The 24,345-nt window shown below is 41.1% G+C and overlaps 1 protein-coding gene across 2 annotated transcripts in view; it reads left to right on the forward strand.

Moving 5' to 3' along the window:
* The first annotated feature begins 815 nt into the window (after window positions 1-815).
* Window positions 816-24,345, forward strand: part of TENM2 (teneurin transmembrane protein 2) — a 782,612-nt gene continuing 759,082 nt past the window's right edge. For both annotated transcript variants that reach the window (XM_081845776.1, XM_081845777.1), the window contains exon 1: window positions 816-1,203. The gene's annotated coding sequence lies outside the window, so the exon portion shown is untranslated. The remainder of the gene's footprint in view (window positions 1,204-24,345) is intronic.

Consider the following 24,345-nt stretch of genomic DNA (forward strand, 5'->3'; position numbering starts at 1 on the left):
GTGGGTCCTAAAAATATATTGCTCAGCTATCAGAGGGTAAAGAGATGAGGAAGGCGGATAAACAAGAGGTGTGTTTTTGACAAAGCATATGTGATCCTTACTTTAAAAATCCAGGATCCTTCAAGTGCACCATAGATTTTACTTTTACTTAGGCCCTCAGCCTGCCAGTAAATTCTTCCCTGTTCAGTTTTCCCCTAGTGCCGTTCCCTATTCCCCATAGCAACGTGCAAATGAAATGTCCATTGACTCCTTCGGTGCAATTATTAAAGAGGGCTTTTGGGGGGCGGGGGGGGGGAGGCCAGCACGCCTAACAGCCCACCAGAGAGCCATCTTACCTGCCCCACCGCCATGGAGATGCTATGGGGAAACTCCACCCTTTCCCCTCCAGTGCTGTCAGGGACCTTGGTCCTGAGCCCCAAGCACTTGCTGGGCACTTGACATCCGACCCCCAACCGCCTGCTCCCTTTGCTGGCAAACGCCTCCCCGCCTCGCCAACGCTCGCCTATGCGGGACCTTCCCAGCAGCGGGAAAGCGCCTGGCGCGCGCGCGCGAAAGGGGGAAAATATATATATCTGAGATTCCCTTAACTGCCTGAGCAGCCGAGAGGGAAAACAAATGCCGCCTTCGCGTCTCGCACCCTGCATAACCTCCCCAGCCGTGCACAGAGCAAAAAAAAATAAACCAACCCAGCGGCTGCTGTTCGCCGCCGCCGCCGCGGCTGCCGCTCTGGCTTTAAAGCTGCTGCTGCTGCTGCTGCTCTCGCTGTTTGCAGGCAGCCGGCGGCCGGGCGCGCCTGTGCACGGTACCCCTGCGCGCGCGCCACTGAGCCCGGGGATTGGCTCGCGCCCCCCATTCAGGAGCTCGTGCAACCTGGTGGTTGTGCCGCCCGCCGCTAGGCTGGATTCAGAGAGCAGCTGCCACTGAGCTGCTTGGGTGGCTAAGCTCGCAGGCAGGCAGGCAAGGCAGGCAAGGCAGGCAGCCTTCCTCCCTCGGCTCTCCCCGGCGCCGGTGGAGGCACGAGCCCGGCGCCAGGAGAGACGCTTTGGCCGCTCGGGATATCGCGCCTTTTTTCCCCTCAGGAGGGGCCTCCCCTCCCACAGTGAAGGAATCCGTCAGGGCTCTGCTGGCGAAGTTACCTCACGGAGATGGTGTGAGGAGCTCCGGCTGCTCAACCTGCTGCTGCTGCCGCCGCCGCCGCCGCTGGTAAACGCTCTTCACTTCTGCCGTGTAGTTGTCTGCATGCTTAAGGGGTTCTCCTAGCTCTGCATCGGCGCCTCAAACTGCAGCCCGCTCGCTCTTTCTCTTTCTCTCCCCTCCACCCCCCCCCCGCTTCCTTTCGGTCTTCCCCTCCCTCCCCCCCCCCTTGCCTCCCGTAATTGCACGCGAGTGCCGTCGACAACTTCGGCTGCTTTTTCGCTGGCGAGGGGTTTGTCTCCTTGGATTCAGCACTTGGAGAGAGGTCATTAGTTGCCCGAGTTCCAGGAGGACTCGCTCTCTTGTCCCTGCTCTAGAAGTGCTGCTGCTGCTGCTGCTTTCTCTGCCCATTAATTGTCATCTTTGGCTGTTGACATTTGTTGTGCTTCAATGGAGTTTCCATGTTGTTGGTTTGTGGGCTGTTTATTAATAGTGGGTGGTTTCTATTGAACGTTATGTTATTTATTTATTTGGTCTTCAAGGTTCCTTTTTTTTTTTTTTTTTGCACCCCCCCAACACACATTTCAAGTGCAATTTCATTCCAGTTTTTGGGTAACGCGATAGATGAGAGAGGTGTCGTTTGACCCAGAAACTGCTTTGCAAAGGGGCACGTTGGTTGGAATAGTCAGAACTAAGAGCAAGAAAGCATTTGTATTCTATGTGTCATTTTTATTTTATTTTATTTTGTAAATGTTGCTGTGCATTACTGCTGCAGATTTCCAGGAGGCAATAAAGGACAAACACTGCTCATGTTGCTTGCAAAGACCATAAACGTGGACGTGCTTTAGTGCATCACATACTGTCCAGTGCTTGAGCTGTTGCTAAATTCCACTTAATATGCATTCCAAAATGTGGTGGGAGAGGGACATTTCTAGTTTTGTACTACTCATACCTAAGTCCAGTGTCTAGCATTTGCTGATATCACTCCTGGTAGACTTTACACTGTGTAGCAGCTTGATTTATTATCATCATGCCAATTGGTGTAGTGATATTTAGGTTAGCAAACCTGATGAAAGCAAATGGAGCTGCAAGGTGGCAGGCTTTTGATACCTTTGAATTATATCTCCTTTTAAGGTCTTCCTATCAAGCATAGCTTTAAATTTTAGGACAAACAATCATAACATATGTTTAGAACCGATGCATAAGATATGGACTAACTATATTTATCAGTTCTGTTTTTTAACAAAGTTCGTAATTGTATTAGTTCATTATGGAAGGGAAAATATGCAAGCCAGTCAGCAGTGGCTATAGAAACATTCAAGTTGCACTGTAAAACATACGTGATGCCAATGCTGCATGTAAAAAATAAGTCTAAATACAGCTTCAGGTTTTAGAGACACTCTGTTGAAATAATACTATATATATTATACTTTGCCATGTTCAGCTGCATGAGTTTAAAAATGAAAGTCTTCCATAAATGAAACTCCAGGAGTCACTATAGTGTTACATTAAAATATGACCTTATATAAAACTTTTCTAAAGGTCATGAATTTCAGAAGAGATAGTCAGGATAGTAAACAGTTAATTATTAAATTAATTTAAATCATGTAGTTCTTTTTTTGGTGGGGGGGCGAGACTAACATCACAAATCACCTGCCCAAACTTTATCATTTAACATTAACTTGGGATATTAGTTTGTTTTTTCCAGCTACTGTTTATAAAGCAAAAATGTATTATTCTCTTTACACTAAGACTGGCATGTTTTAGTTTTGAGTCTTTCAAAAGATGTCTTAAAAATTACTAATGTTATCAAACAACGTCAGTTTTCCTACCACTGACAAGGGTCATAGATGTCTTTCAAGCAGGCTTTGACAAAATGCCAAAAAGAAAAAGCATTCACTTATATAAGTATGATATTCGAAGTAATTCAAGTTTTAAATATTGCTTTCATTCTCAACTATTATTTAACAGTGTGCAAAATCCAATAAAAATAAGCATTTTCTCCCCACTGATTTCAATGAGAATCTCATGCTAAAATCTCTCTCATTAAACTAAACTAAACTAAAATACTTAGTTTGGGCTGGTTTGTGACCATATGTTTTATCCTATGAATATGCATTACTTTAAATTATGCATTCTTTCAGTGTTCTTTGTCAAGTGATTTGGGGCATAATCTACTGGGAAGTGTTTATTGTGAATGCCATACTGAAATAAATGGGAGTTGCAGAATATGTGAGTTGCTCTCACATAAGTCCTGTTCCTTTCAGTTGGACTTGCAGAAGAGAACTTCCCTGTAGATTGTGTGCCTGGTACCTGTTCTTATTAGGGTCACCTGAATGTATTTGTTTGGCATTCAGTTGGACTGTTTTGGTATTTTGAATCAAGATGTTTGGTTTACAGAGTTTGTTATTACAAAGATATATTGGGTTGGATTCTTCTGTGTCTATAGCACAGCAAACTCCACCCATCCAGCCATTTCTAGGTGTGCTATCCCCACCTGTGTGTACTGGTTATGATCAGGGAATAAAATCTAGTCATTTCAGGCATTTGTCAGATGACTTTTTGGTTTCTTGGCATTTCTTGGTGCCAGAAATGACATTGTTGCACAAACACTATAGTTGTTTCTATTTGATTTAGTACCCAATATTTGTTGAGTACTAAATCAAATAGAAATAAGTGAATATGCAAATCAGTGTATTATTTCTTAGGTTAAAAAAGCAATGCATGAAATACAGATGTTCACACTTCACAGTTTAAAACACAAAAACCCACCATGACTTTATTTTGCTCATATGACTCAGAACTGTTATATAGTTGGATCACTATTTTTTATTTAAAAAACCCTCTGTCATAACTTCTATACTAAAATTAATAAGATTGTCTTTTTAGTTCATTAAAGTAACCTGAGTGTGATATGAACTTATATAAATAGAAGAGGACAATAGAGGCATGTGAAACAAATGGTTGACTCCCAAAATGAACCACTTGTGTCCTAAATCAGCGTGATGTATTTTCCTAAATGCATATACTGGACTAGTTGTTTTAAAAGAGTGAACTTCTAAAGAGACTAAAAATATAATGGAATATAACTGCAAATATTTGTTTTGCTCAACTTTATGGAATTAGAATCTTGTTACTACCAAAAAAAGGGGGAAAAAAGACAAATGTTGCAAGGTAAGAGATGGATGCTAGTTTTATTTGCAAGAAGCACAACTTTCATCTTTTATATGTTGTGAAGGGAAGAATAGTTGGATGAGAATACTGTCACAAATGATCCCCCTTGCAGAATGACCTATGCTTTAAATCTCTGTACCCTCCTCCAGAAGTCAAATAGCTACATAGGAAGGCAGACAAAAGGTGCCTGCAGTTGTTGGGTCAGAGAGAGAATTACTACTGCTCCAGGAGTATTGATCTGAGGCGGCTGACAGTCAGATTTGTCTGTCGTCTTAGGACTCATGTTGTATTTGGAAAAGACTGGAGGTGTCTGAGCTGACATTGTAATAAGGTTTCTCTCTCCCCCCCCCCCCCCCCCCGCTTTTAGAGTGATGGAGGCTAAGCTAAGAGAGAATGACCTATATCCTAATCCTCAGCACATTTCTTAAAATTCAGTCTCATTGATATAACTGTGCTCTGTTCCAAGTTAGTGTGTGTGTTTAGGATCTCAGCCTTGAAATCAGTGTGATATGTCACTTCGTTCAAGCCCTTTTTTGCAAATTAAATGGAGAGTCACTAGAACGCAGTATTACCAGCCAGTTCCCACTGACCTTTGAAAAGTAATGGATATATATAGTAACTGCTAGAGGTGAATGTGATAATGTAATAATGTAACACAAGTATAGAATAATAATAAAAAAACCTTCTTAACAATAATTTTACCCAGAAGTCAAGATTTATGCAAGTGTAAGGATTGTGGTAAGGATTGTGGTAGTGAACATTTACAATTTAACATTTACTGTGTAAATATAGCTGTCAAATTCTTTTTGGAAAAAAGCTCCCCCCCCCCACTTGTGTAATGCAAAGAAAAAAAAGTAAAACAATACATAATTTGTTTTATAAATTAATAGACAACTTTTTAATTCTAGTACTTTGGGGTAGTTTACAAGTTAACCAACAGCATATTTACAGAATATGACAAGTGTTTGCTGTTAAACTAATGAGATCATTTCATGAATTGAGATGAAATGCAATTTTTCAGTCTAACTATGAGTGTCTCTTGTAAAATACTGGTATACATATATAGAAAAATATATCATTCTTACTTAGGACACAATGCACAGGGGGAATCAAGTTTTTGGGGGATCTTTTGTTCACATTGTTATGTTTCCACGGCAATTAACATCAACGCATCATTTGTTTTGATTTCTAAATGTGCAGAACAATTCACATATAGTAGACCTGAAAACAGTATATTTAGGAGGTAAGGTACTAAATGACTTTGTGCATGTATCAAGCTGTTTCAGTCATATAAAAGACTGTCTTTGTGCACCAGTGGTCTCTAGTCTTGTGGCACATTGTGTGTTTACTCTTGCAGTTCTTCTTTACATGGGGTTTCAAAACAGCATTCTTTAAAATGAAAGTGTAGCTGCAACATTGGTCTCATTTAATCCTCTAGAGGCATTTCTTAATATTATATTGTGGCCTCTTCTATTAGCTGATCTTTGTATAGTATTATTGGTCTTTGTTGGGAATTCCCAGTGTCACTAATGTTCAGATATGGTTGTTTTTGTTTTTGTAAATTCTCTTTCCTGACTTCCTCAATATTAGAAAACAGACTTTTTGGATAAACAGTGTATTGATTTCTTCATATAAAATCTCTTATATTGTTATCTATAGATTCTTTTTCACAGAAGAAGGCAATCTATATGTTAAAGTAATAAATTGGTTCCTTTAAGTTTTATCGAATGACATTAATAATGTAGTAATCATCCCCAAAAGGGGATACAATTTGACATCTCAACAGCAAATACAGCATGCAGTTATAAGTTCCACTTTACTTCGAAGAGCTAGGAAATAACTCTTGGTGATTATTACATATAGCAAACATTGTCTTATGAAGCGAGTTCTCAGCTACATTTGGGAATGGGAGACAACACACTTGCTTTTATCTCCAGAGTTAAGAATGCAACAGAATTTATATCTGCAGACCTTTAGTTAACTAGTAAATAGGAGAAATATATAACCTACTTCAGATAATCAATAGTTTAGAATCTGAACTTTAGATGACTGCAAATGAATCATGGTGAACCCCATGCTTCCACACTGCTGTCCTCCTTTCTGTGTTTGTGTGCAATAGGAAGAGAGTGAGAGCTTCTACTTTCACCTGGAAACAAACCATAGTTCTTCAATGGGATCTGTTTTAACCAAAGCTGATTTAACAAACCAGGATCAAAGCAGCTCCTGCTTTGTTCATTTAACAAATGATGATGATGATGATGATATTTATAGCATTTGACTGGGTTTCTCCAGCCACTCTGGGTGGCTTACAAGAGAAGAAACCATAGATCTGCATACCAAAGTTGCAACTGTTGTTTGTTCTAAAATGAAAGCGGAATGTTTCACTCTCTTTTTACAGTTAGAGGGGAAGTATAAAAGCTCAAGGCTCACAACAACTCATTTGCAATTAGTTAAACTATGGTTAGTTTATTGCCTGAAATGAGCTAAGTGGCATACTGAACAGTCTGACTATGGCCTGATCAATTGATTGATAAAACATTTACTCTCACACTTGCCTGCTTTCTTTTTTTTCATATGCAAAAGGAGATTGAAGTCTTCAACTATAGAACAAACAACGGTTCTGTGCTACATATGGACCCAGCAGACTATGGTTTGTTCAAACCAAATGAAGTTAACAAGTGAGAATATCAAATCAGAGTTTGATTCTGGTTTGTTTAAATTAATTTTGGCTAAAACAAACCACATTTCCCAGAATTCATGTATAACACATAACTGCAGTTGGTTCTAAAGTGAAATGTTGGTTTAGTCTAGCAAAACTATATAGCCAGTATACAAGAGTGAAGGTGAAATACAACCCACATTTCATAAGCGTAACATTAAAGGCATACTAAAAGTTCTGTTGCTGGAGATACACTAATATATTCTAGAATACTTAATAAGGAAAGGGGCATTTAGATACGTATACAGATTATACCAGCTGCAGGTGGCTGGCTGTATTTCTCTCGTCACCCTGTCATCTGATGCAGAATTAATAATTTCTTGCAGAATGGCATCAGTCATTTACATTGTATAAAATCCTTTTTTAAAAGGTCTGCATGCAGTGACAGTGAGTTGCAAGCAACATTTGAACATATGGGGAGGATGCCAAGTTAGAAGCCATGATGTTTTCAGTTATATTTTGTTTTTAATAATAATTATAAACATATATTAAAGGTATTGTAAATGTTGTATGTGATCAGCTGGATTGTGCTGGGGGTGGGGGAAGAAACCATCTAGCAACTGCTGTCATCATTGAGAGGTCAGTACATTATATTGTAAATAGGAAAGCAACAGCACTCCGTGTTATTAAAATGTGAGTTGACTATTAGCTGTTTACCTTGTTTGCAAGTTATATTGGGGCATGACCAATGCTATTCATGTGTGAGCAGAGCAGGACTTTGCCTTCATTCCCCTCCTCTGCAGACCTCTGTATGTATGCCCCCAAATTCTTCTCCACATCTGAAGCAGGGGGAAGGAAAGAAAGGTGAAATCTCTCTGGCCCATGTCCTAAGTGCAACCATACTCAGATATCTGCTGTGACAAGCTTATAAGATAAGCTTTGAGATAAGGTCATTCATCTCCATGACTACTTGGACACCGTTATTATGACAGATTCAGTAAAGATTTTTCATGTACTGTGTTGTCTGGTGGCATCAGTTTCTGAAAAAGGTATTTTAGTAACATATGCCCATCCCAGCCTACTCAAACTCACTAGGGGAAGTTGATTAGATTGTAGTTAACACGCTTTTGCTTGAAGTTTGTGCCTGCTTTCTCTTAAAGGGCAATAGCATGTTTGTTGCTCCTGAAAAGCCCTACCCTGGACCCAGAGATCTTTGACACCTTTTTCCCTGTTGAACTCTAGGCAGCTCAGCTCCAGACACTCCTGGAAAAAAAAATTATCTGGACTTATTGCAGTCTGACTACAGGCCAGCTTGGGGGCCTGAATTAGTATTTGTTGCCTTGATAATCTTTATTGGGTATGGAGGTATGGAAGAGTGCAAACGTGTTGCTTCTCCTTGATCTGTCAGCAGTTTTTGATACCACTGACAATGGTATCCTCTTGGATCAGCTCTGTGGATTGGAATTAGAAGCACTGTGTTAATCATAATTCTGCTCCTACCTGCAGGGTTGGTTTCAGATAGTAGTATTGAGTGGCTATAGTTCAGCCTCCTGTCTCTTCCGCTGTAGGGTGCTTTCCCCCCGTGCTATTTGAGAGTGGTTATTAGCGAATTTGGAGCAAGGTGTCATCACACCAGCTAGGTATGTTGGGAGTTGTAACCCCAAACATCTGGAGAGCACCAAGTGGATGAACGTTGAATTGAAGGCCTTCTCCTCTGCTCATTCAGGATACAGCTGCCTGTGTTCACACTAAAGGTGGAAATGAAAATATGACTTGGTCAAACTCTATAGGATCCTGCCATTAGCAGGTATGATGCCCATGTGGCAAAGGATGTTTGTTTAGATTTATAAAAGACATTGTGAAATACGCTACATTTCAGCAGTGGTGCATCCTGTTTCACCACCTGAGGTGAAATGAGAACAATCCGCCAGGCCAGGCCATCTCCTCCCCTGCCTGGTTTGTGTGGTGGTGCCTGCAACAATGGCAGCTCTCAGTGGAATCTCACTGGAAGCTGGCACTGCTGCCAACATAGCTTCTTCTCCAGTGGTGGGTTGAGCTGGGTTTCCACAGGGACACTGCCTTTGGGCTTCTGCTGCCCAAAGTGGCTGCTATTCCGCCTCATGAGCAGACTGGCCCTGATGCAAACATGTAAATTATAGCTCACTTTTCTTTTAAGAAATACATACTAGTAGATGGCCCACATTTTGATCTGAACTAATATTGTTCTATCATGTTGCAAAATGCACGTTAAAAGAATCTTGTATATACTGGGTGTGCATATGTGGCAGACTTTCCCAGGAATCGTTTGCAAATTTGAAATATGCCCAACTCTTAAGTGTAATGTTGCTACTATTGTAGCAGAATGATGCAGCACTTATCTAATTAGGTATAGGGGAGAAAAGAAGACTCTCTTTTTTATGTGTAGTGTCAAAAGAGAGTCTAGAAATCTGAATTGAAAATTAGGTTGAAATTGTCCCCTCTGACAGAGTTAGAGATTTCAATAATTAATATTAAGTTTATTTGCCCTTTCTTTTAGTCCCAATTTCATAAAACATACATTATTTAGGGCAACTAAATTAAGATATATGAAGTTCATTTGTTTCAGAGTAAATAATGTATTTGCTTTTTAACAATGAAAGAAACATAATTTTTATTTTGTGTGTGTATTATTACATTATAGCATTTTTTTTTTTAAATGGTCCTAGGTTTCGTCTAAAGGCACAGGAAGCCATCACTTTGCTGAAGCTAAGGAAATCTGAGTCTGGTTAGTGCCTGGCTCATTGCTGATCAATTGGGAACCACATGCACTCCTCCGTGAGTAGGGTTGCTATACATCCGGAATTTCCCGGACATAGCTGGAATACTGCAGTCTGAAGCAGTGTCAGAGCTCAAAAACTTCATTTTTTATTTAATTTTTTTGAGGTTTTGTATAAAAATCTCAACAACTCTGGGCAAAACTAAGAAAAGCTCAAAAACTTTTTTTAAAAAATAATTTTTATTAACTGACCAATCAAATCAAATCAAATCAAATCAAATCACATAAATTCCAAATTACAAAGCCGAATTTTAAATTTTTGTTGAGGGGACCCATATTTCAAGTTCCGAAGGGGGATTCTGATCATCTTCTTGCTACTGCGTTAATATCCAAATCAGTCCAAATAAAGTTCATAATTCTATCCAGTCTTATCTTGCTGTTTCCACACCACATCTTGTTCGTATATTTTTTTCCCTTTTTTCTTTATGATCTCTTCTGATAATCTCCTTAAGCAGATAAACACCAATTATAATCCTGTGTGAATTTTCTGTTCGTCCAATCCTCATATCGAGATGGTTTCCATATATCATCGCTTTCATAAATAACATCGCTCTTTCCATCATTTATCTCGCATTCTGTCGTTCTTAAGTCCCTCTGAGGAGTCTCACACACAATATAAAAACAGCTCTATTCCTCCTCCCAGACTCAAGTCCTCCGACAGAGCTTGCTAACATGGCGACGGTATTTTTAACTGCGTCATTCCAAAGCTCTTATATTTTCCACGATCTTCTTAAAACATGCTTTGGTTAGAAAATTTATCTCCACACAGTCATAAATCCACAGCTTAAGTCATTAAAACGACATTTCTGACTTTGGGGGGGGGGGATTCTTGTTTAATCACATAGAGGGAAAAAAGGAAAGTTTTTTCCCCCTCCCCCATCCAGTCCCTTTGCCATACCGAGTCTTGGCGTATCTTCTCATGATTTATTCTTGTTCCTCCGACTCGTCTTGTTTATCAGAGATCTCTTCAGTTAGCAGTCTTTACTCCCCCTCCTTCCTTGAAATATGTGCATTCGCTTCCTCCTAATTGTTTCTTTTGAAGTTCTTGCAGCTAGAGGCGCAGATCAGAGACAGCGTCCAGGAGCGCCGAGATCCACAGGAGGGCATTATGCCTAGTGCCCCCATCCCCACAAATCCGGGCACAGCAGGCAAGGGCAGCCCCCCCACAACCTTGGGGGGGTAGGGAGGCTATTTACTCCCATCACAGCCTCCTAATTACCTCGTGTGGGTCGGAGAGATGTTATTGTCAGCCATCTTCTGATGCGCTCCTAGTGGCCCCTCCCGAAAAGCTCAAAAACTTTTGTGTCCGGATGTTCACTTTTTGAAATATGGCAACCCTATCCTTGAGTTATGCTGCAGAAGAAAGGTGGGAAGCAAATTTCAGTCTAATTAGACTGGCTTAAGTGCTTAAAAGTCACAAGAAGTTTTATCAACAAGAATTGTGTGAGAGAGAAAGAGGCAAGAGACAGAGACACACTGTGTGTGAGAGAGTGAGTGAGAGAGTGAGTGTGTGAGAGTGAGGGAGGAGGAAAAGAAAATATCTTGCATGCATTCAAAAGGATACATGGGGGTATAAATTACATTCAGTATGTATTTATCTTGTTTGCACTATAGTTCTTGGAATTCTACTATTGAACTTGAATTACTAGGATATTGTAGGTTTCTTTTTTCTTTTCTTTTCTTTTTTTACCTTAGAATATAATAGATTAAACGCTAGCCATAAAATGGACCCAGATTTTAAATGGATAAAGCTTTTGAACATAGACTTCTTCTTCCGTTCCGTTTAAAACTGATGTTGGCCAATTTTTCATTTTTTAAAAAAATAGTCTGGGAACTCCTTGAACAAAGCTTGAACAATCAGACCATGTTTCAAAAAACATGTAGTTTGTGTAATGTCTACACTGATCTGTCAAATAGGTGGTAGATGAGAGAGAGAGAGAAAATCTTGTATGTTCCTGTAGCCTTAAGGCATCTTGTGGGAAACAGAATAGCATGACCTGGAATACTAATTCCATACTGACTGAACTGTATATATTCCTTACATTTTTCTCTTTAAAAACAGACTAGTTCCTGGTTTTGCAAAGTGGATATTATGAGCTGCTACCACTTCCCAAAAGTAAAGGCTTACTAACAAAACTAGTAAGCAAGAAAGGGATTGGCATTCAAACGACATACCAAACACTGAGGAATCACAAGAGAGGAGAGCACTGTTGCATTCAGGTCCTGCTTGTGGATTTCCCATAAGCATCTGTGAAATGCATCTGGCCACTGTGAAAACAGGATGCTGAACTGATCCAGCATGCTTTTTTCTTATATTCTTAATTCAGACAAAGAACAAAGCTAGTCTTACCTATGCTTCCGCTTTGTAACAACAATAGGGCACTAACTAATGACATGAATTAATCTACAGCACCACCTAATAAATTTAAGTTTTGACCGTCTCAAAAATACCTGTTCAGAAGTTATTCGAGCACTAGTTTAGATGTTATCACATGCTGGGCCAGGCTGCCAAAGGAAAAATAGAGGAATGCTATATTGAATGTGGCCATTATCAATCATTCTACATGGACAAGGTAGGACAGAGCTTGAACAGCTGTGCCTGCACTAAGGTTTTCTCTGCAAACAGACATGCAAAGTGGTAGAAATTAGCCTGGATTGTTTCACTTCAGACTTCTGGTGGATGAGAGTTACCATTTGTCACCATCTGGAGGGCCAAAGGTTCCACAGACATGATCTAGACTAGAGGAAGAAAACGGAAGTTGTGGACCTCCAGATGTTGCTGGACTTCAACTCCCTTAACCCAATAAAGAACACAGTAACTTGAGTATAAGCCCTGTTGAACATACTGAGACTTCTGGTAAGCGTGTATATGACCCAGCACATAGCTGTCAAGTGTCCCTTATTTGAAGGGACAGTCCCTTATTCCAGAGCCATGTCCCGCTGCTGTCCCTTATTGATGGATGTCCCTTAAATGTACTGTCAGGGGTTCAGGGAGAGAGGCGCAGATGAGGGAGGAGACAGAGAGCGAGGGGGAAGGATTCCAGGGTGACGAGGAAGAGGACGACAATGACCCAAGATTGTCCATGAGTCCGTCCAGTGAATCGGAGGACTCCCAAAAGGGAGCCCCCCTGGTCAAGCCAAGGGGAGCTAGAGGGGGAAGCAGTCAGGAGCAGGGGAACGAAGGGGGAACCCCCAGGGGGAGTTGGAGATCGGGAACGGCTTCTCCGCCGGAACAGAGTGAAGGGGGTGGAGTGACCAGTGTGTCAGAAGGAGCAGAACAGGAAGCAGAGAGGGGAAGGAGATTGGGGCAAGACGTCCTGACGGAAGGGGCGGAGAGTAGTACCGAGAGCAGTGTAACTGTCGGAGGGAAGGTCAGAAGCAACGTACGCGCGCCAAGTTCAAAATGGGAGGCGCGCGGAAGTGAAGAGAGTCCTGGGGAGGAGCCTGGTCCCAAAGCGCGAAGGAGGGGGGAGGAGGCGCCAGAGGATTCAGCCTCTGGAGAGTCCCGAAGGGAGAGAACACAGGGGGGCAGAAAGACCCTGCGGAAAAGGAAGGAGAGGAAGAGGTGGACCAGTACAAGCCTCTTAAACTGGTGTAGAGGCGGGACTGACTCAGAGGGGACTTCGGCGGTCTAAGCGTAACAGACGTAGAGCCACGGAGCTCGGATGTAAAGCTAAGAATGTTCTTCAATAAAAGCTTTTGTACATAAGCCGGACTGGACTTTGGTCTCTTGTGAGCTGGGACCACGGGTGGCTTTGACATGTACCTTAAATGATGTCCCTTAAATTTCAAAGGAAGCAGCTCCTCTCCCTCCCTCCCTGCCAGCCAGGGAGGAGGGAGGCTCCAACTGTGTTGCTTGGCTGTGTTGCTCACCCAATAAGAAGTCTAAGAACGACTGGGGGGTGGAGCTTGCATGCCTTGTGTGTGGCTAGTTAATGCAAGCTAAGGGGTTTTTTGAATGCTGGACGCCATTTTGTTGCACGTGCTGCTGCAAACTTTGCAGTGCAAAGCCAGGCTGGGGAGCCATCTTAAGTTGAGGCTGCATAGGCCTTGTGGTGCATGTGATTCAGATTCTATTCAGTTGAACCTCTGGTTACAAAGTTGGTTGGACAGTGTTCTCGAAGCTACCAGCATGAGTTTGACCAGACTGCAGGAGGACAGGAAGACTGGAGTGCCTGGAACAGGTGAGGCTGCAGGTCCCTTATTTTGGCTGCTGGTCCCTTATTTTCAAGGCTGCTGGTCCCTTATTTTCAAATCTGTAAGTTGACAGCTATGACCCAGCACCGTGTAAGGACTGATTGCATAATGCTTGAGAAACTGTAGACATCTTCAGTTCCTTGTAAACTGAGTATTTACAGTACCTTTCTTAAAAATTAAGCCATTATAACACAAGACTACATCAAGCTGGAATCAACTAAGTTGTTTCCTAGAGAAAGCCAGCACAATGAGTCCCTCTAGTGCAATGGGACTCCCTTCTTCTTCTCACAACCCACACCCTTCCCCAGATCTGTTTGGGGGGGTCAGGAGAACCCTCAGAAAACATGGGAACTGGGAAGAGGGAATATCATTTTGTCTGGCAAGCAAAAATGCTTGTGCTAACAGGACAATCATATTGGCACAATGTTGAATTCCACCTGGTGGAGTCATAGCTATGCTTACTCAAGAAGATCCACTTGAGTTCAGTGGTACTCACTCTGAAATAAGCAGACTACAATGCAGTGCACATGTGAAAGAACTCAGATATGCAAACTAATGGCATAAAGAAAGGCCTTTCAGCACAAGTAAAGCATGCAACTCAGCTTTAGGTATCTGCTAGAAAGAAAACTTCATCTTTCCTATGTTTTCTCTTAACCTTATTTTATGTATTTAAGACTATAACTATTCCATGGAGCAACAACACCACTTTAGTCAACAGTTAGCAGTGAGAGCAACTGTGATGAGTTGCAGACTGAAATTGTTTTCTTATCACTAAGGGAGAAACTAGCAACTCATTCTTTTTCCTGTTGCTAAAAGCACATTTTTGAACTAGAAAAGCTTCATTTTCACAAGCACCTGCATATGCTGTATATTGAGGGTGACTAAAGAACTACTGCAGTATCCCTGTTGCAAAATGCACCATATATATATATATATATATATATATATATATATATATATATTTTCTGAGATTATATTAATTCTTGCTAAACATGCTTTTTGTAAGCGCCACTAGTCCAGAAGAACTCACCCAACTCTTCGTTTACCCCCAGAATGACTTTGCATATGATTCTCCTTGTAGCTTTGATTATTTTTATCCTCCGCTCAAGTGAAAATGCATGATTTTGCAGGTCATGGTTGCAAGATTAGGTCTCAGAATGTATATTTATGATCAAGCAGCTCTACAACAAATTTGATGGCACATAGGAAACAGTTGGTGCCAGTACTTACTGGCTGCTCAACACCCTTGCATATTATTTTTTGATAATTGTCATCCTGTGTAAAGAATGGTATAGCATACATTTTAAAAAAATATCAAATTTTTAAAAAAATAAATAAAAGAGACACCTGCAGCATATTTTCATGCTATTTTTACAACATTTTTGGACTTTTTCCTAGGCAAGGTGCTCAAGCAGGTGGAGGCTAAATAAAAAGGTATCTGCAGGAGGGCTGATTGTCTCCTCCCAAGCTGAAGTCCTTGCAATAAAAAGAAAAGGAATCCTATTTCTGATTTTACATAAATAAGTTAAATAATAAAGGTAACTTTTCCCCATACTGTTAATCATAATGCAGTCAGGCTACTTTTAAGCAGGCTAAGTTTGCTGCACTGAATTTTAACCACATAGCATGCACAGGCAGATCATTCTACATTCAAAATATTATACACTATTCTTCCTTCTAAGCCCTGCTACCCTGATGTAAGATCAAAAGGGAAACATCTTTGACAATAAAATCTCAGCCTGACCACTTTTCTCCCTTTATCATTTTCTTTCTTAAAAAGAGATAGAGAGAGCCTAATAAACTAAAATCCTGAAAGACTTTTGATTAGCAACAAAGTTTGATAAAGTTCTAAGTAGATTTTTGCTTATTCAGGGCCAAAGCCCTTATTTTTTTATGAATAATACTGAAACCCCTTATTTCTTTATAAATAATGAGCTTTTTGTGAAACCTGCAAGCCCCTTTTAATGTAATATTAAAAGTGTTCTTGTTTCTCTGATTAACATCTCTTATCTGTATCAAAATTTACACTGCAACTACAGTGGTATCTCGGGTTAAGTACTTAATTCGTTCCGGAGGTCCGTTCTTAACCTGAAGCTGTTCTTAACCTGAAGCACCACTTTAGCCAATGGGGCCTCCCGCCGGAGCGCGATTTCTGTTCTTATCCTGAAGCAAAGTTCTTAACCCGAGGTACTATTTCTGGGTTAGCGGAGTCTGCAACCTGAAGCGTATGTAACCTGAAGCGTATGTAACCCGAGGTACCACTGTACTTCAAAATAAATTACGCTTGATAGGGGAAAGACAAGGGATGCTGAAAAATCCATGGATAACACTGGTCAACAACAAATTTGTTGTCTGCATTTTTTCAGCTGATTTAGGACGAATCTGATGCGCTGAATCCAAAAATTACATTGGTTTTGCTCAATCAGGTCAAGTTTTTGAGCTATGGCCACATGTCATTTTTTACGTTTTTGTTCACATGTACGCTTGTGTGGAGCATTTTAGAAGAAGTTGGTGGGGGTAAAATGCCATGTCAAATAATTGTTTTGATTGGAAATGATTATTTTAATGACAAGAAGTATTCAGGTCCAATAGTTCTGGGTGATTATGTCAAAAAGGGATCAGTTTGAAGTCATAAAACCTCAAAATCTTCCATAAATTGGTGCGGCAAAGCATAAAGTTGGGGGATCAAAACCCCTGGCTCACTCAAGTACACTGAAGGAGAACTATGAAGGGGTGAAGTATGTGCTGGAGAAAATTGGTTATGATCAGCATAAGTGGTTTATTTGTGTGGACCTGAAGATGGTGAACTTTTTGTTGGGACAACAGTCTAGCTTCACCAAGTTCCCATGTTTTCTGTGCATGTGGGATAGTAGGGACCGTGCTTAGCATTACACGAAGAAGGACTGGCCTGTGCGGGAGGAATTGGTGCCTTGCAGAAAAAGGAACGTCATCAACAACCCTCTGATGGACAGAGACAGAATACTCTTCCCACCGCTGAACATCAAGCTTGGCTTAATCAAGCAGTTCACCAAGGCTCTGGACAAGGATGGTGACTGCTTCACTTACTTGTGCCAGGCTTTTCCGGGATTGACCATGGAGAATTTGAAAGCTGGCATCTTTGACAGTCCTCAGATCCATCAGCTCATCAGAGATCCAGAGTTCGGAAACTCAATGAACGAAGTGGAACTGGAAGCGTGGAAGGCATTTGTTCTGGTAGTGAAGAACTTTCTTGGCAACAATAAGGCCAGAAACTGCGCAGAACTTGTCAACAACATGCTGACTGCTTTCAGAAACCTGGGCTGCAACATGAGCGTCAAGATGCACTACCTATTTTCACATATGGACTGGTTTCCTGAGAACCTGGGTTCAATGAGTGATGAGCAGGGGGAGAGATTCCATCAGGACATGAAAGAGATGGAGACCAGGTATCAGGGTCGCTGGGACACAGTCATGATGGCTGACTACTGTTGGACTCTGAAGAGAGACCTCCCTGCCGCTGAGCATTCTAGGAGTTCCAAGAAATGGAAGTTTAAGCCCTGAAGTTTGTAAAATTGTGAAGCAACATGCAATTTACGTGTACTTACCTTTATCAATGCCCACCATTCAGTTTACAGTAATCGATGTTTCTATCAGGTAATCAATATATGTTGTTGGAAAAACATTTTTTCTCTTAATAACATATTTAGGATGATATGTGTTGACAAAATCAACTGATAATGCCACAAAAATGTAATCGATTTTGTCACAAGATCTGATTTTTTTCAAATCAACATAGCACAAAAACCTGACCTGATGGAGAGAAACGGATGCCATTTCCTGATTCAGCAGTGCAAAAATACCCTAAATCAGTTGTAGAAATCTAGACAACATTCAAAAAGTAAAAAATTGTTGCCCAGTGTAATTTAATAATTTAAAACTGAATGGCAAGGAGTTACTCTCTCCTTCATATGCATAGGTGGGGAGAGGGTACTACACTGCTTAGGAAATAGCTACCATAGAAAATTGAGGGTAAACAGAAGTGAGAATCATGTGGTAATGGAATTTACACTTGGAGGAGAGAGGACAGGTGTACAGTCATCAGAAGGTCGTGGTCTAATTAAATTTGGAAAATATGTTCAGTTCCCTTCTGACTACTGAACAATCTTTAACAACTTTTTTTGCTTTTAATAATTAAATCAGACTACGATTCTGTAGTAGGTGCAATAGTACATGCTTGCAAATTGCAGAAAGGCAGAATATTTACAGTTTCTGAGATTTCTAACCCATGAAATTGAGTTACAAAAGCAACCAAATAGCTATGCAATTATCCAGCATTTAGTTTCTTATTGTACTCCTCCTCCCTGTTCCTCAAATTCTTTGGCTGACTTCAGCTTTCATATCTTCTTGTCCTTGTTCTTGCCCTGTGAAACCCTGACCCTTGCATGCATCTTCCTGGAGTTGCCTTCTATCCATCACACTGTCAGGCGTGTCAGCCTTATTTTCTGATCCACCTGCTTCTCCCATTACCACATTTTGTGTTTTGTTCAGTGCACCACCTGTACTTAAGAAATCCTTCGTGAGTAACTATTTGAGATCATAGTTTTCTACTCAAGAAGTACCTCCTCTGTAGTGAAAAATGCTAGTTGTGGGAGATAAAAATAAATAACGGTGATGTTTGGTAGTTAACTCAAAAATGGCTTTTGATCATTATAAATGTATTTCATTTGTTCCAAGAAACTGAAATTGAACATAAATTTATAAATCTCTGTTCTGTTTTAATTTCCCCATTAGGCATTCCATATTACCTTCAAGGCCAAGAGTTGCTTGTTTACAAGTCAACAGACTTTGGCCTTAGTTGAAATGTTGTTAAAACTAATCATGTGTAAACTTGATTAGTCTCTGGATAGGAGAACACTGATAATTTATTATGTAAGCTATTATCCCTTTTTAGAGTGTTCAGAATGATTTCCACAAGGCTTCCAGTGGCTGTTCTATAAGTGGGAATAGTGGGGGCAGGGGAAGGAAGGAAGGAAATATTGTAGGATTAGGAATCAGGAGTATTTATTATTATTATTATTATTATTAATAATAATAATAATAAAATTTTATTTATACCCCGCCCTCCCCAGCCAAGACCGGGCTCAGGGCAGCTAATAATGAATATAAATACAGTAAAAACATTTTTAAAAAACCCCAAACAGTTGATTAAAATATAAGTTAGAATACAGTTTAAAATGCAGCTTAAATGCAGCCTCATTTTAGTGGTAGCCTATAGATCAAAGCCATAAGGGGAGAAAACATCAAATATTCACAGGGGCCAACTATCCATGCTGGTCCTACATGGGCCAGCAAAAAGAGCCAAGGGAAAATTTATATACAAAATCCCATATAAGGGGTTCCATTAAAAAAAGAGAGAGAGAGGTGGGTTTAGACTGAGTCCAGCCCAAAGGCCAAGCAGAACAGCTCCATCTTTTGGATTTTGGATTTGATATCCCGCCTTTCACTCCCTTTAAGGAGCCTCAAAGCAGCTAACATTCTCCTTTCTCTTCCTCCCCCACAACAAACACTCTGTGAGGTGAGTGGGGCTGAGAGACTTCAAAGAAGTGTGACTGGCCCAAGGTCACCCAGCAGCTGCATGTGGAGGAGCGGAGACGCGAACCCGGTTCCCCAGATTACGAGACTACAGTGGTGCCTTGCAAGACGAAATTAATCCGTTCCGTGAGTCTCTTCGTCTTGCGGTTTCTTCGTCTTGCGAAGCACGGCTATTAGCGGCTTAGCGGCTTAGCGGCTATTAACGGCTTAGCGGCTTTAAGAAAAAGGAAACAAACTCGCAAGAACTCGTAAGATGTTTCGTCTTGCGAAGCAAGCCCATAGGGAAATTCGTCTTGCGAAGCACCTCAAAAAACGGAAAACTCTTTCGTCTAGCGAGTTTTTCGTCTTGCGAGGCATTCGTCTTGCGGGGCACCACTGTACCGTTCTTAACCACTACACCACACGGGCTCTTGCAGGCCCTGCGGAAAGATGTAAAATCCCACAGGGCCCTAGTCTCTTGTGACAGAGCGTTCCACCAGGCCGGGGCCAGAGCTGAAAAGTCCCTGGCCCTGGTTGAGCCAATCTAACCTCCTTGGGGCTCGGGACTTCCAAAGTGTTGTTATTTATGGACCTTAAGGTCCTCCGTGGGGCATACCAGGAGAGGCAGTCCCCTAGGTACGAGGATCCTAGGCCGCATAGGGCTATAAAGGTCAAAACCAGCACCTTAAACCTGACCCTGTACTCCACTGGGAGCCAGTGCAGCTGTTAAAGCACTGGATGAATGTGATCCCACGGCCTGTGATACTCTGACCTGATTGACCTGAATCTGATCTTAAACCCATAGGATGGCGTATCCTTTCTACAGCAGCTTTCCATGCAGATTTTTCCATGAGAGGCCCTCTGGGGCAGATTCTGAGGGATTCATGGGGGCATGAGGGAAGGGACAAGAAAGTACCAGCAGAAATCATTGTGTAAGTTGGTGCTCATCATTGGATATGGCCCAGAAAGCTCTGACTCGATTCATGTCAGGATACTGGGGTTTCCGTCAAACGCGCCAGAACTGTTTCTATATAATTTCATTAAAAATTAATTAATTTTAAACTTGCAAGAAATAAACTAGATTTTAATATCAGTTAAAGAGAGAAAATTATAGTTGGGATGTAAATCCAGATCTCTGTGTATGCATGCATGTTTTTTCACTAAGTGTTTAGTGTGGAATTGCCGTGCTTCATTCACTCACTCTTTCTAGCACATCCACATGACATCATCATACAATTATTAGTTCAGTGTTTTTCAGTAGAACAGAATCTGAAGATGGAGCTGTCTCTTCCATCTTTTTTAAAGGGCAAGGTTTTGACACTGTCAACGACTTACTGGAAAGTAAACCTATACATCTCATCACTCTTAGTGGTGGCTGCCATTTTATGACCCTTCGATCTACTGGATCAAAGTGCCTTCTGTGAGTAGAGGGACACAACTGGATGGAAAGTCACTTGCAATAGAAGAGCAATAATTAGGTAGCAATAGGAGCCACATGTCTGTGTGTGTGAGAGAGATATAAAATATAGGTTCACTTAGTCCATTTGACTTTATTGGCGCTAAATTAGCTTATGTCTTTAGTCTGAATTTTTTCCCCAATTGCAGACTGCCTGAAAAGACTTACTTTTTCACATCAAGCCTGGTTATGTTGCTGTTTGTAGGGTAATACAAATTTTGTTACATTGTCACTAAATATTTCAAAATATTGATTTTAAAATATTTAATATTTTTATGTATGGGGAATAACAGTGGATTTTTAGTGACTGTCACTAACAGCTTCTGTCAATAATGAACAAGTTTATGTAAAATGCTAAGAATGGCATTCCAATGAAGACTGGTCAGAAACCACTTTCTGAACCAGAAGTTTGAAAAATGTTTATTCCTCTCTCCCATGGTTTTCTTTACTGCCTAATTACCTTCTTGTGGTTGTTATAAATGACAGGGCTGATCTTATTTAATCATAAAGCCCCCTTTAGCTAATGTGAGATGAAAACTCCAACAATTGTTTTGTGTTTTGAGGAAAACCTGATATCTCTCTGCGTGATGGGTGAAATAGGAACACACATTAAACACATGTTGACTAAACAGTAATAGTAGCTTAGAATTGCCTTCCCTAGTTATTATGAGTTATGATTTTTAGGTTAGCATGAAATACCTTTTACTATGGTGTCACTTGGCAGTCATGAATGGGCAAGTTTAAAGACTTGGTTTTTAAATTGTTAATGCTCCTTCTGATAAAATCATATATATGTCTAATCAGGAAGGAGTCCCACTGAAAACAGTGAAGCTTACTAACTGGTAAAGTGAATAGATCAGAAGAGGCTTACTAATGGGTAAATGTTTTTCTTCATGACCTGGAATTTTTTCTCACCTTTGGAATGTGGCAGAAATCTTAATTTATTTGGATTGGCAGAACAGCAGTTTGTTACAAATTTGAAATCTGGTCTAGGTACTACATGTAGAACACATTAGCCACAATGTGCTTACGTTTGATGGCAATGTCTATCCTGTATGGTTGACAGATTGGCTTTTCTGCTTTCTACATCAGAAACTATCGCCTCCAAAATTTCATTATGATTTGGCATGAGAAACCTCTGTGGTTATTAGAATTTGTATTGTGCTCTCATAGGATGCAGCTTTGTGTGATGTCATGTGTCTGCCCAGCCTGTTGGTCCAAGAGCCAGAATCTCTGTGTGACTCTAGCATTCAGTTTTCTATGGCTGAGATGGTCGTTCTGTGTGGATGTCCCTGTATTTCACGGATCTAATAGTGCTTGGTCTGCCAAGCTTTGCAAGGATTCTCTCCTTCCAAATCACCATATATGTCCCTGTTCAGCTCTTGCCATGAAGATACTGTAGTATTTATGTGTTGACTGTGAGAAAGCGCTTTCTAGCACTTAGCCACTGAAAGCAGTACAGTGCTAGGGTCACCATATAAACTGAAAAATTCCAGTAATGTCGAGGGGGGTGGCGAGGGCTAAATTGGCGGCCGGGAAGAATTTTCAATTTAATAGTAAATGTTTAGGATTTCATCTGCTCCCTGGCGGAAGCTGAAGTGCTATGCAGCAGTCACTTCCTTATTGCCTCCTAGACAGCGATTTCGGAAGCCTGCTCACCACCCCATTATTCACCACTGCCAATCTCCCAACAACATTGGAGCAACCGTGGTCCAGATTTGTACTTCTTGAAATATGGGAACCCTATGCAGTGCATAGGTGTCATTGTGGTGTAAACCACTGAGCCTTGGGCTTGCCGAGCGGAAGGTTGGCGGTTCGAATCCCCATGATGGGGTGAGCTCCCGTTGCTCTGTCCCAGCTCCTGCCAACCTAGCAGTTCAAAAGCACGTCAAAGTGCAAGTAGATAAATAGGTACTGCTCTGGTGGGAAGGTAAACGGTATTTCTGGGCACTGCTCTGGTTTCGCCAGAAGCGGCTTAGTCATGCTGGCCACATGACCTGGAAAAACTGTTTGCGGACAAACATCGGCTCCCTTGGTCAGTAAAGCGAGATGAGTGCCGCAACCCCAGAGTTGTTCGCAACTGGACTTAACTGTCAGGGGTCCTTTACCTTAACCTTTATGCAGTGCAAACAGACATCCTCCACACTTGAGTGTGCATTTCAATGCACGTTCAAATGTATGTTCATTTTAGTCACATGGTTTTCAATTTAGAAGCATGCTTCATTGATGTGTACAGTGGTACCTCGGGTTAAGAACTTAATTTGTTCTGGAGGTCCGTTCTTAACCTGAAGCTGTTCTTAACCTGAGGCACCACTTTAGCTAATGGGGCCCCCTGCTGCTGCTGCACCGCTGGAGCACAATTTCTGTTCTCATCCTGAAGCAAAGTTCTTAACCCGAGGTACTACTTCTGGGTTAGCGGAGTCTGTAACCTGAAGCATCTGTAACCTGAAGTGTATGTAACCCAAGGTACAACTGTATTATGATGTGTATTCAGCTTCTGTTTCCCCCCATCTCTCCTTAGGATGTGCAACAGGTTAACTGGCAGTTGTGCATGCTATCTTCTTTACTGAAAGAAAATAAATTGGATAGAATCAGACATTAGGAAGGCTTCGGATAATTGTCTGCACCAGCAGAACAACAGTATTAATATCAGAAATTGAGCCTGGTGTGTAGGAATGAAAATCACGACAGACGAGTAGTGGGTGTCATGAGGCGTCTGCCGGGAAAGTCCCGGGAACTCTCTTTTATTGAATATTACAAACATTGCCACAGGTGTACTTGTGGCTGATTGGTTGATACAAACACAAAGAAACTTAACGCTGATTGGTTAACATACATACAAGGCGGGAATTACATGTGAGGGGTGGGAATTACATGTGAACATTAATCACCGGTAGATTAAAGGCTGGGAAACGAGGTTGGGACTAGACAAGCATGAAACCTCCTAATTAATAATAACTAAAGATTAATATGGCATAAAACAATTACTAATGATTGATCATAACATGAAAGAATACAATAATCAAGTTCTATAGATGTGGCCAACTATGCATGGAGAACAAGTCACCATGAACTTAAGGTGAACTGAGCGATGAGAGAATGTCTTGGTGTTTGCAGCAGGTTCGTACAGTGTGTGCAGAAACAGAGAGAAGATTATAAGCAAGACTTCCCAGAATGCAAGAGAAAAGAAGCAATGCTTCCCATAGCAAGACTTCCCATAAAGCCACAGTTATGTGTAGAAAGAGATGCAATGCTTCCCTATAATGCAACAGTTATGTGCAGAGGGAAAACATATGTGCAGAAGGAAAACTTCCCTTTATCTCCCCCTTTCTTTTCTTTTTTGCGAGGCGTTCTGGGTAA

The sequence above is a fragment of the Podarcis erhardii genome (genome assembly GCF_964252035.2).
Source record: "Podarcis erhardii genome assembly, chromosome: 2".
Taxonomy (NCBI): domain Eukaryota; kingdom Metazoa; phylum Chordata; class Lepidosauria; order Squamata; family Lacertidae; genus Podarcis; species Podarcis erhardii.